The sequence below is a fragment of the Haemorhous mexicanus genome, chromosome Z, assembly GCF_027477595.1.
Source record: "Haemorhous mexicanus isolate bHaeMex1 chromosome Z, bHaeMex1.pri, whole genome shotgun sequence".
NCBI lineage: Eukaryota > Metazoa > Chordata > Aves > Passeriformes > Fringillidae > Haemorhous > Haemorhous mexicanus.
The window spans coordinates 2215796-2228388 of record NC_082381.1 but is presented as its reverse complement, the minus strand read 5'-3'; positions in this window follow the sequence as shown (position 1 = coordinate 2228388).

Sequence of the window (12593 nt, the reverse complement as noted above, 5' to 3'; positions counted from 1 at the left end):
GTTCAGGTCATCAGAAATTAACTACATCTGCTATATGGAGGCTAAAGACCCCAATATTTTGCCAGTATTATAACTGGAAAAACATGAATAGAGTGAACAAAAACAGCACAGTAAACAATTTGCAAAGAGCCAGCACTTGGCTTTGCAGTGGTAAGTGCATAACAAATCTTAACAGACTATGGGCAAGAAACAGAGGAGAGATAGAAGAGGAGGGGAGGGGAGGCAATCTCCTTTGTGATTTATGCTTGCTACATTTTTCCTGTACTCACATACTTTCATGTAACCAGCCTGTTCTCTTCCCGCTTCTGTCCTCCTCCAAGCCATTGTCTTTTATCATCCTGTTTCCTCATCTGTTGCTTACAGCTGCTTATTCTCATAAAGACTGTCTTTAAACACCTGTGTCCCAAGCTGATGATAAGCTCAGCTCTGGCATTTCCCTGCTCTCTAGCAGCTCAGCTGCCAGCCCCCTCATGGCCTCTCAGCACCAGCAGCCACCAGGAAAGCTCTGGGATGGTCGCCTCCAGGCAGCCAGGACACAGCCTGCTGCTGACAGGCTCATATTTTCTCAGGACTGGATCTAGAGCCACAAGTCAACTCCTTGTTGCACAGGCTCAGCCTTACAAATAACCTTGCTCATTGTACAAGCCCTGCCCATTAATAAGAACATGGCACAACAAAAATTTTTAAGCAGCATTATGGAGAATTTAAAGGAAAAAGGGTTCCGTTCATTAGGATACACTGGTCACTTTTTAGCTATTTTTCTTTTTAAAAAGATAGTTAAAACAAAATACAGATGAGATTTTCACCCTATGACTCTTCTTAGAATGTCTTTTTTCATGAAGAACTGGACGTAAAATTTGTGGTATTTCTCTCCACAGCCTCAATATTATCTATTTTTGGAAGGTATACATTCCAAATCCCATATTCAGTCCTCTACAGTAAATTCATAAGACATATTATTCAAACGAATTCTGGTCTCATATAAGAAACAAGTAAAAGACTAATAAAAGAAAAGAAGGAAGAATTAATCAAAAGTAATAGTGTACTGTGAAATAATTCTCAGAGATTTTTCTGAGGAGGATAGTAGAGAGAAGAAAGAACAGAAATAAAAATAAATTACAAATAAATAAAAAAATACTAAGTTGCAGATAAGAAAAGAATGGCAAAATTATCTCAAAGACTTTAAAAGTGGCAATGAGCATAGTATTAGTGAAAACACAGACAGAGTGAAAGATTTCATATTTTAAAAGAAATGAAAAGCCATTTATAGAGTTGGTGGGTCTTCAAAAATCTCTACCAACCAAATTCTGCTTTTGCATTTAAGATTAGAAATATCAAAGAGGGATAAATAAGTCAAATTACATTAAGCCAACCTCTGTATTTTCTCTTGGATCAGGAGGGTGATTCTGAAATTATATTCCTGATCTGCCTGACTTAACTTCTTTCCCCGGAAGAAGGATATAAGGGAACAAAACAGGGCTCTTTTTTGGTGACATTAGGCCAGCAGGCTCATACATGGTTTCTGGTATGGTCCAACCACTGTAACCATTCAGGTCTTAGAAGCAGACTAGGGCTAGTCAGAGTGTCCTTTGGCAGCACAGGGCTGCAAATCCAGTCCCACCACGGTGCCTGTGACTGCAAGCCCAAGCAAAGAATGACATTGGAGCATAATGCAAGGAAAGGTAAAACACAGCAGAATTCAGGTCTATAGGAAAAGGACCAACTGGACCCATGTATGCATGTTTCTTTGCCCCCTTAAAATGTATAAAATATTTCAATAGTTCCAAACAATATTGTAAATATGTATTTTAGCTCCCATTTGATAGTCTTGTTGGGTAAAAGAAAGCTGGCAATGATCTTGTTCTGTCAATTTTATTTCTTCAATGTGATCAAAATATGACTTCTATGAGCGACTTGAAGTTACAATATTTCACATGCCTTGAGTCAGAGAATTGTTTTTATGTGTATATTATGTACAGGGGAAAGAGAGAGGGAGAAAGGGAGAGAGGAAAAGACTGTCGTTCAGTCAAGGTTTAACACCCAAAATTTTCATCAGAGTCAACTAGAGAGTTGCATTGATCTGATGACACACTGAAGTTGTTCCCAAGAGACGCCTATATAAATAGACACCCTCTGGCATCTAGTAAGCTTAAGGAATTCAGCATGTGTGTCATTCCCCTAAAGAGTTGAAATATGTTTAAAGGAGGCAAACATGGGCTCAATAGATTTCATAGTCCATTCTGAATTACATAAGCACATTTGTTCTCAACATAGGATGATGCCCAAGCCAGAAAAAGAGTATGGTCCCATTTGTTCCTCAACTGCCAGTTTACTGACTCAAAGGTCAGGGGTGGATTTCTCTCAGAAATGCACTCACTGTTACAACTAATCATTCTGTTAATAAAAGAAATGTCCTTTCAAAATTAGGTGTGTTTGTAACTATGTTCATAGTATTAGAGTCTCCATCTGATGGTGAAATGTCTTTGCTATGCCTTTGAATTACATCTGTCCATGGGTATGATGACTTGTGATCTGGACGGGAATAAACGAGGACTTAAACTCTGCAAATATGACACAGGTGATTAAGGAGGCCCTTTCTTTCTGGGACTGAATCATTATCCTGTTACTCCCATTATGTGCCAAAGCAGCACCATTGAAATTTACTGGAATGAAACACACGAGCACCAGCTGATCTCTATGTAAATATTGCTTATAAAGTTAGTGAAGTTGTAGTCAGTGTTTCACAGAGGATGAAATTTAACGAGAGAAATTAGCTTGTCCTTTCAAGGCCCCTGAAAACTAACTGCTAGAGTCGGCAGCAGTTATTAAATTTTTATTTTATTTTTGAAACCATGATATTTTTCCAATAGTTCTTGAAGGAAATGGCTAGTAAATAATGTAGAGCAACCTTCCAGCAGATTTAAGTGAGACTACTCATTTTCCTAGTGAACTCTTTTTCTAATCCCTTAACACTAATAAAGGCACACCTTTAATATTCACTTTAATATTCACAGTATGACTAAGGATGTGACTTTGCAGTTTTGTTGGAAAGTTATTTGTTTCAACCAATTTTATACCACACAGAAAAGCAAACTCTAGAAACCTGGACTCCTTAGAACCATTTTCTTGCCAACAGTGGGGTGATCCCTGCCCCCTTCCCTGCCTCCAACACACTAATTTTTTTTTAAGAGAGAGGAAGCTTTTTAATGGCAAAAGCAGGGTAGAAGCACCCTTAGGCTATCTCAGTTAAAACAGTGAATTTGTAAGGAATTCTCATTCTGTTTCAAGAAAGAAAATTACTGATAATCCTTGACTACCAGATATGCTGGCCTTAAGACAGACAAGAAAAGATATGGAAAAGATATTCAGAGCAGGAAAGGCATCTGGCTTGGATAAAAAGTGAAAATTCCCTGATGAAATAGGTTTTAGGGAGGAATTTGAAAGATGTGAACTTGGCAGCCAAAAGGTTTTTTGGGGAGAAGAGTAGGCCATCTGGGACACAAAAGTGCAGAAAAGCCAAGAGCAAGAAAAAGAGGAGAAAAGGAAGGGAGCAGTAAAAGAAGCATAAGGACTCCAATGAGAAACGAAAGCAAAAGATTCTGAAAGATCTCACTGTAGGATCTCACTATAGTTTTGAAAGAATTAACATGAACTTTAATAGGTGACGTGTCCTCCCCCAGCCCCTCTATCACCACATTTGCTATCAGTCTATTTTTGAACCACCTGATCCCTCTGCTCTCCTTCTTTCCATTCAAGTAATGGTACAGTTCTCTTGAAGTTGGTGCTGTTTTCCACATATTCCCCCACTGAAAACTGAGATTTAGATAAGTCCTTATTATGGAAAGTCCCCTATAAAATAAAGCAATGAAAAGAGGTCTCTGAAAATTTGGAAATAGTTCCCTGTGAACTTAGTAGGAGCTCTGAAAGACTGAATTATTACTTTTGTTATGCTGAGAGAAAAACAGTGACTTGATGAATATAGTGCTCTGCAAACAAAAGTAGAAAATCTGGAAGCACCACATAAACCAAGTCAGTCAGTTTAATGTTGCATGAAAAATAGGGCAGGATAATGACTCAATAACCAGAACTGAGTATTAGGTGATTTGACTGTTGAAAATCCAGCTTGTGGAACACTCCTCAGAGAGAAGCAACAAAGATGATACCTACACAGTGTGGGAGCATGTCATGGAATGGACAGGCTAGAGAGTGGCCACATGGCCACACCACAGAGAAAAAACACTGGGCCTCAAGAAATAAGAGGTTGATGATATCAACTGATGATATCCAGGCAGCTTATGGTGAAGAACAAAGGACTTGCAAAGGGCTCTGGGACCAGTTGGGAGTGGCCACGCAGAGCCACAGCCCATGATTGTCCAGAAGGCTTCTCGAACATTCCATGAGAGACTATATATAGATCACCAGTGGTTGGACACGTGCTGCAGCAACACAGTGCTATAAACTGGCCATGCAAGAGGAAGAGACCACAGCTGCTTTTACACATCACCAGCAGGCAACACAGAGAGTATTGGCAGAAGTATTAACCAAAATGGTTTGTCGAGGACAAACCATAAGGTTGTCCTCGACAGAAGCTGAACAGATGTAGCCAGCTCTCACAAGGAAAGTTATTAGTCTTTTTAAAGGACTAAGGAAGAAGGCTAGAACAGATAGCAGCAATGAGAGCGTTTGTCTTCTTATTTTGGTTTTTCTCATATTGCTTCTAGTTCTATGTGGAGCATAAGATTATGACTAAATAATAGCTTGACAATTACAAATGATCAGTACACCCAATCCAAGATGGCTCTGGACATGAAGAGCAATTTGACATACTCTGATGAGCTTCTAAGTTATTAAACATAGTATTGCACCTGGCCTCCTTCCTCTCACTAATAGCACAGAAATATCCCTAACATTTTCACATTCTTTACGAGTACCATCTCATATAGTGCAAAAAAATCTTTGACAATAGGCTATGGCTCATACAGCATAAACCCTGCTGCAGCAAGCAAAACAATGCCTTCATCCTCAAATCTTGCCAAATGTCACAAACTAGTGAGGCCTTGCCTATGGCCTTCTTGAATGTTGGTGACCCCACTGTTTTGGATTCTACATTCATTCTGAATACAGCTCCTTATAATATGTAGTACCCTCTGCTGATGACTAAGGAATACACTGTGGTGACATCAAGAAGGAGACTGGCAAAATTTGAGCAATATTTGAGATTGTCCTAGGTTGACTATATGATGCTTTTATCCCCAGTCGTCTCGTTCCCTTTATGCTGAATAGTAAGTTTTGCACCTTTAAGACTTGTTCCAAGGGTTGAGGGGGGGAGAGGAGGCGCGCAGTTTGTTTTCAGATACTGAACCCACTCCTACACATTCCTGCTCCTGGACTGCGTTGTCTGCGGATGAACAGATGGCGGGACAGGGCTCTTTTTTTTTTTTTTTTTGCTTTTAGTTAGTTTAGCTAGCTGAGGCAAAGAAGTTCCCTGGACTGTGGGTTTTTTTCCTTTTTTTCCCTTTCTTTGGACCTGTTCACACCTGCTCTGGATTGAACAAACATAAGAGCACCAGCAGCTCGCATCGGTGGCCACCCGGCCGGGCCTGGGCCACGGCATTTCCAGCGCTGGAGGGACTGATGAGGGACTGAGTGAGCTCAACTGGAATCTGGGGAGGGGACTTTCTGGATTTGTCATCTCTTTTGGAGCAGAAAGGTGTTTTATTGTTTAATATTGTTTAGGTTTTCTTGTTTAATAAACAGTTTTTTTCCACTTTTCTCCAAGTAGGTATTTTCTCCCAGACCGGTTGGGGGGAGGGGCAATTGAATCCGATTTCCTAGAGGAGCCCTTTAGGGGTTCTCTCCCAAATTTGCCCTGAACCAGGACAGAGATGTATTGCCCTTATGGGAGAGAAATGTCTGATGGGAAAATAGGTGAACCAAGTTAGAGAAAACAACACTGTCCACAATTACCTATATTCAGGAACAAGAAAGACTTTTTGGGAGTGTGAAACAAAAGAATGAAAGTGCCATGTGAACCTTCTATTTGAGCATAAATATGTCCCATGCACAGGCATGTTAGCACCTACTTTAGAACTCACATTATGGACAGGCACTGCGTGTGTTAAAGAGCTGACTCTTAACTCTTAAAGGATCTTAGCCCTCCGTGTTGATGGCAGTCTGTTAAAGGTAAAAGCTCCTGTGAATGAACAATCATGGACAAAGCAAGAGTAAGGATGAAGAGAAGTATTCATAGCTTACAAAAACAAACATTATGTAAGGAAAATAACCCCTAAACACTTCACTTTTTCTGCTAGTCTCCCATTAATATGATTGAGAAATTAAATTTTGGAGTTATTCATAGGCAAATTAGCCATTATGGAAAGATTCCCCTCTTTCCTGCAAGACAGCTTGCAGTCTGATAAACAGCTTGTTTCATGTCATATTTTTACTGATTTTGTAATGGAAGGATAAGGCTTCCTTTTGTTTCTCTCTAGACCACAGTGAGCAAACAGAAGAAGACAATTGAACTCAATGATCTTAGAGGTATTTTCCAACACTAATGATTTTATTATCTTATTCCAAAAAAAAAAAAAAAAAAAAAAAAAAGATGCCATTAACCCTAAATAGAGATCCAGCTCTGTGAGAAATTATCCTAGGACCCTAATCCTTACCCTCATCAAAGCAGGATATGTGTTTTCCTCACAACAAGTTTCTTCAGTCTTCACTGTGTAACTGCACTCTTTTTCAGGGAGGTCTACATTACCTTAACAAAATCATATCTAAAGGAAATATGTCTGTGCTTTCACTGATACAAAATAGATCATGTCTGACACTATGTCATTAGCTCAAAAACCTCCTAGACTGTATCCTTTTCTGTATGTGATGTTCTAGCCACCACTAAGACAACCTTTCTAATACCTTGAACATTTTATCTTTCACTTTTCCCTGCCTCTGAGGATAAATAGGCTTTATAGATAACCTCCAGCAGCTTTTTAAATGCTAGAAATTTACATGGCTTTATGGACACCAGAAGACCACCTTTTAAACTTCTTATCCAAATGAAAAAATTTTTATGATATTTGTTTGCTGCACATGCTATTTATTTTTTTTTCTTCCTATTTATACTTTACTGACAGAAAAACATGTATTTAAGTACTAATCCTGTGCAGCATAAATAGGAGTTCCTACTTAAGTCATTTTATTATGGAGTACATTTACAAGAACAGACCATGGCAAAATTTTATTTCATAGAAGGAGAGTATAAATATAAAAAACTTTGACAGACCATACATGTAGGAAGAAAGAGACATATGCCTTCTCTGTCTCACCAAACATGCCTGCCCAGGACAAGGTCCCAGTGGTTTCATTGCCTCTTTCTTTGCCTACTTCTCTAGCAAACAAGAAACTGCCTGTGAGAAGAGTGGGGTAAGCCAGTCTGATGCAAAATTTTTGGGGGATTTATCGCACTAATGCAGTTGGAAAGCATCTGGAAAGAAGAGATTCACAGCTCATTAGGAGTTCCTGCATGCCTTTTGAAGGTCTGAATGGGAGTTGTGTATTAAAATAATTGACTGCTACTTTCCATCACCACCAAATCTAGTATTCAGAATTGCCCAAGCTGGCACTGCTTTGTGAATAACAGAGATCACTTCTGAACACTCTATAGCCTGCACAAACTTTTCAGTCCCATTTACTAAGATTTTTTAAACAGAGTATTTTCGAGGAATGTCAGCTGTCTCTAGCATTAATTTTGATGCCTTCAGAAAACCTTGTCATTCAGACAAATATCTCCTATGAACATTGATGTACTCTGTGCAGAAGTTCTTCATTGAAATCTGGTGCTTTACTCCCTCAGGACTGCTTGCATGGCATTACTGCTTTAACTTCCAAAAACATGGTTGTGTCTGAAAGACACACTTTAACTCTTTTATATAGAAAGAAAATGCACGTCTTTAAAACTAATCTTTGTGTTGAATGGTTCATGGAATAAATTATTTTGAAGATAAGACTAGTAACAGTGGTATTTAGCCAGGAAAATGTAAAAGAAATGTGCGGACAGAAAAAAGAGCACATCAGTTTAAAGAATCCAGAAATAAGTTAAATATTTAAATCTAAAATTCTTACCATATAAATAAGACATTACATGATTAAACAAAAATAATCTGTTTACTTTTTTGTCATTGTGCTTTCGGTAAGAAATCTTGCTTCCTTAAAGTACTGATGCACAAAGCTGTGAGTGCATGTGATAGTGAACTGAAATCACCTGGTAAAATCCACAACTGCAAGGTCAAATCTAATTCACAATAATCAGATGAAGGCAGAGGTACTCCAGGGAAAAAGGTGGACAAGATTTTGTCACCCAAAGGCTTTACAAACTTAAAAATCAAAGCTTGAAAAAGGAATCAGAAAAGAAGGACATAAAATTAATCAAGAATCTTACTGAGGTGGGAGGATATATTTTTATGTCAAGAGACAAGTTGTGTTGTCAATATGGATTTGATACAGAAAACCACAGAGGTAGAAATAAAATGTCTTGTATTATTTAACAGGCAGTAAAATATGATTAATGAAGTTTTAGCATTTGTAAGAATGCATTTTTAGTTATAATATTTGAAAGCAAAAGTAAATTAAACATTCCATTCCCATGATATTTTTAAACCATCACCTGAAAAGTCCAGGTCCTAAGATTTATGTTTTTTCCTTATATATCTCCTTAAGATGTACAATTCCAGGAAGACTAGAGGTCAGCAGGTACATATGAAAAATTTAGATTTGAGAAAAAAAAAATTCACACTATCCATAATTAACAGATTCAGAGAATTCATAGCTGTGGGAGCTCAGCACATCACTCCTGATGTCCAGAGCTAACGAGAGAATCCTTGGGGGGCTCAGGAGTCTTGGAATGTTGCCAAAAGCACTTGGTGGCTTGCTTTTGATCCATCTAGAGATGTGCATACATCTATGAGGAGATGGAACCTGTGAGAATCACTCGGGTTTGAATGGTGAAGGGAAGATATCATTATAGGGTGAATCACAGATTTTGGGGTTTTGGTACGGGGGGGTTGCAGAGACAAGATGGAGGAATCAGGGCGTGCCACCAGGCTCTTCTTTCTTCTTCCTGTCTTCCATCTTCTGCAGTGGTGTTGGCATTTGTGGATTGGTCTAGGGTGAGGGTGTACTTGGTGACGAGGGTGATAGGTATTGGGGACAAAAGGTAAATATGATATACGTAGTTTTTGTTATAAAAGATGCGACCGCCTTGGGGGTGGGCAGAGTGCCTTTGGCTGCCATGCTGGTCAGATCTTTTGGGCAGAGAAAGGACTTTGTAGATAAGGAACAATAAACAATTCTGAAGACTGAAAAAACCTAGCATCCAGACTCATCTTTTGAGGCCCAGCGTGCAAGAACCATCCTAAGCATGTGTGGGAGCAGAGACAAACAGCCGAACCCCATATATAGCTAGTATTAAACTTAAAAGAAAGCCAAGTCCAAAAGGCTGAAATGCTTGCAGACATCAGTAATATTGACAGTGACACTCCATAGCAAGCAAAAGACAAGAAGCTGTTTGTGAACATACGCAGAAAGGTAGAGCAAATAGTTTATCTAACTTACGTGATATTTTATTACACTGTCTCCTTTCTTGGCAATACCAATTAAATAGATGCAAAAAAGGAGCAGTATCATCCACAGATAACCTACTAATGTGTAGGATGTTCTTCAGTTCAATCAGCTCGATCTTTGATGCAGTTATTAATGTGGATTTCAATAAATTTTTTTACTATCTGTGAAACCTGTTTCTGCTGCTATGACATTTGTGACAGATGGGTCTTATTTCCTCTTCATGGTAAATACATTTGTCTTTTGCCATAATGCAATGGAAACACTTCCTCAACAACAGCAACAAAAATATATAGATGAAGAAAAATAATATGTCAAAAGACTACCTGCAGAAGGATTTATATAAAGGAACTATTCCTAGCCTCAAGGACATGATGGCCCAACAATACTATAACTTGCCTTCTCTGTCAGTGCAATAAGAAACACATGAATTGAAATAAGTGCTGCAGATTCTATTTTAACCTAGGATTGAAATATTTATTTCATAATCTGCCTGTGAGAAAATCATACATTTTATGTCACAACCCCATATAAATTATATGCAGCTACAGTAAAAACTGGTTATTTTTTAATTTATTTTTTTACTCTTTGTGGCAATCTCTCCTAGAGCACACCTAGAAGACCCACAAAATAGCATAAATGCTACCTGTAACGCGTCCTTGCTGTTTGCAAACATTTTCAGGAGGTACCCTGAGCTCTCAATATCCAAGTGAGCATTTTAAGAACGTTGAAAAGAAATCTGAAAAATCTTGTGTGCTAAGCACCAAGTTAACAATTGCAAAACTGATAAGCAATAGGCAACTAAACATAGCACACAGGTAAGCAGCAAGTTTCTGGCATTTTCAGGGAACAGCCCCTATCATCTCTGGGCTCTGGAGTCTATCTCTGGCACAGGTGCTTTGCTTCTAGTGAAACGGGGGAAAAAGAGAAAATGCCATCTACAGTGCAGGTTGCTGTAGTGACATTTTATGGAGAAGCAAAAGACAGTGGGAAAAATCTGGAGAGGCAAAAGACGGTGGGAAAAATCTGGGGTCAGAGATTTGCACAACAAAATCCATTTGTGACCAGGACCCTAGGACAGGAAAATGGGAGCCCTAGCCTGATAGCTCACGCTGTGGTCTCCAAAGCTTGCAGCTCACAGGATTTCAGCCTGAAATTGAGTTGATTACTCCTTGAACAGTTTAGGCATGTAGCCTGGCTTTTGACACTTGAAACAATCAAGTTTTAAACACATCTAGGAATAATTTAGCAGACATATGGGCACAGAAGGAATTTTGCTAGTGGAAAGATGTGTTCACAGAAACTTCAGTTGATTTCAGACAAGGTAGCTGGAAGAGGAAAAATTTTACTCTGTTATTCAGAATGTAAGCCATGAAAGTGGAAGTTATATGCCTGTTTTGTGGATTTTGGTACTGCCCCTCAGTTGTATTTCTCAGCTAGGTGGAGCTGACACAGGAAAAGTATCCACCTAATTCCATCTAACAGATAGGTCTCAGCTGAGTCCCTTTGGGTGGCTATGGATTTGTAGCCTGACCCTAGCAAGAGAAGCCAAACTAAAAGAGCAGATTCAAGTGGCCTTGCTGGAATTTATCCGAAGCTCATCACAGGTGTACAGATAGCATCACTCAAAAAGTAAAACGTTTGATTCTGCTGTGTATCTTTGGCATGCCATAAAAGAGTGCAGACAGATAATCCTCCATAAGTATTAAAATATTTCTAGCAAGGATGCTGTGAAAAAAAATTATCCTGATGATGAAAATGAGATGGATGGAGAACTGGCTCAATGGTAGATGTCAAAGGCTGGTAATCAGTGGCACAGGGAAGAGTTGGAGGCCTGTGATTGTAGATATTAGTACTGGGCCCAGTACCAATGTCTTCAATGAAGGGGCAGATGCCTCCTTAGCAAGTTCACTGGATTGAGCTGGGAGAAGGGGCCGACACCCAAGTGCTGTGCAGCCCTTCAGAGGGTCCTCAACAGGCAGGAGAGATGGGCAGAGAGGAACCTTCTGACATTCAGCAAGGGCAAAAGCAGGATCCTGCACCTGGGGAGAAACCACTCCATGCACCAGGGAGAGCTGGGGACTGACCTGCTGTAGAGCTGCTCTGTGGGAAAGGACCTGGAGATCCTGGTGGACAAGTTGTCCACGAGCCAGCAGTCTGTCTGTGGGGCAGAGAAGGCTGATGTTATCCTGGGGTGCATCAGGAAGAGCCCTGCCAGCAGCTCGAGGGAGGTGATCCTGCCCCTCTGCTCAGCCCTGGTGAGGCTCATCTGGAGTGCTGTGTCCAGTTCTGGCCTCCTCAGCACAGCAGGGACATGGCGCTCCGGGAATGGGTCCAGGGGAGGGCTACAAAGATGGTTAAGGGACCAAAGCATCTCTCTTATGAGCAAAGGCTTAGGGAGTTGGGCCTGTTCAGCCTCAAGAAGAGAGAACTGAGAGGGGATCTCTAAGTATCTGCAGGGAGGATGCCAAGAGGATGGAGCCAGGCTCTTCTTGTGGTGCTGAGCAGTAGGACAAGGGGCAATGGGCAGAAACTGATGCACAGGAAGTTCCATGAGAACATGAAGGAATAACCTGTGTAGGTGACCATGCACTGGAACAGATTGCCCAGAGAGGCTATGGAGTCTCCCTCACTGGAGATATTCAGGGACCATCTGGACACAGTCTTGTGCCATGTGCTCTGGGATGACCCTGCTTGAGCTGGAAGGTTGGATCAGATGACCCACAGTGGTCCCATCCAACTGTACCTTTTTTTGAATCTGGGATTTAACCCTGAACTACTCTGAATATTACTTTAACCTAGCCCATTTAAAAGAGAAATACCTTCAATGGAAGTTGTGGATTTGCAGATTTATTTTATTGTATGTTTCAGCTTTTGAAAGATATCATAAAGAAGGAGGCAATAAAGTAATGCCAACCCACAGAAACTGCCTGTCAGAATTTTCCATTAAAACAGAGTGCAGTGCTACTGTTAGCAAC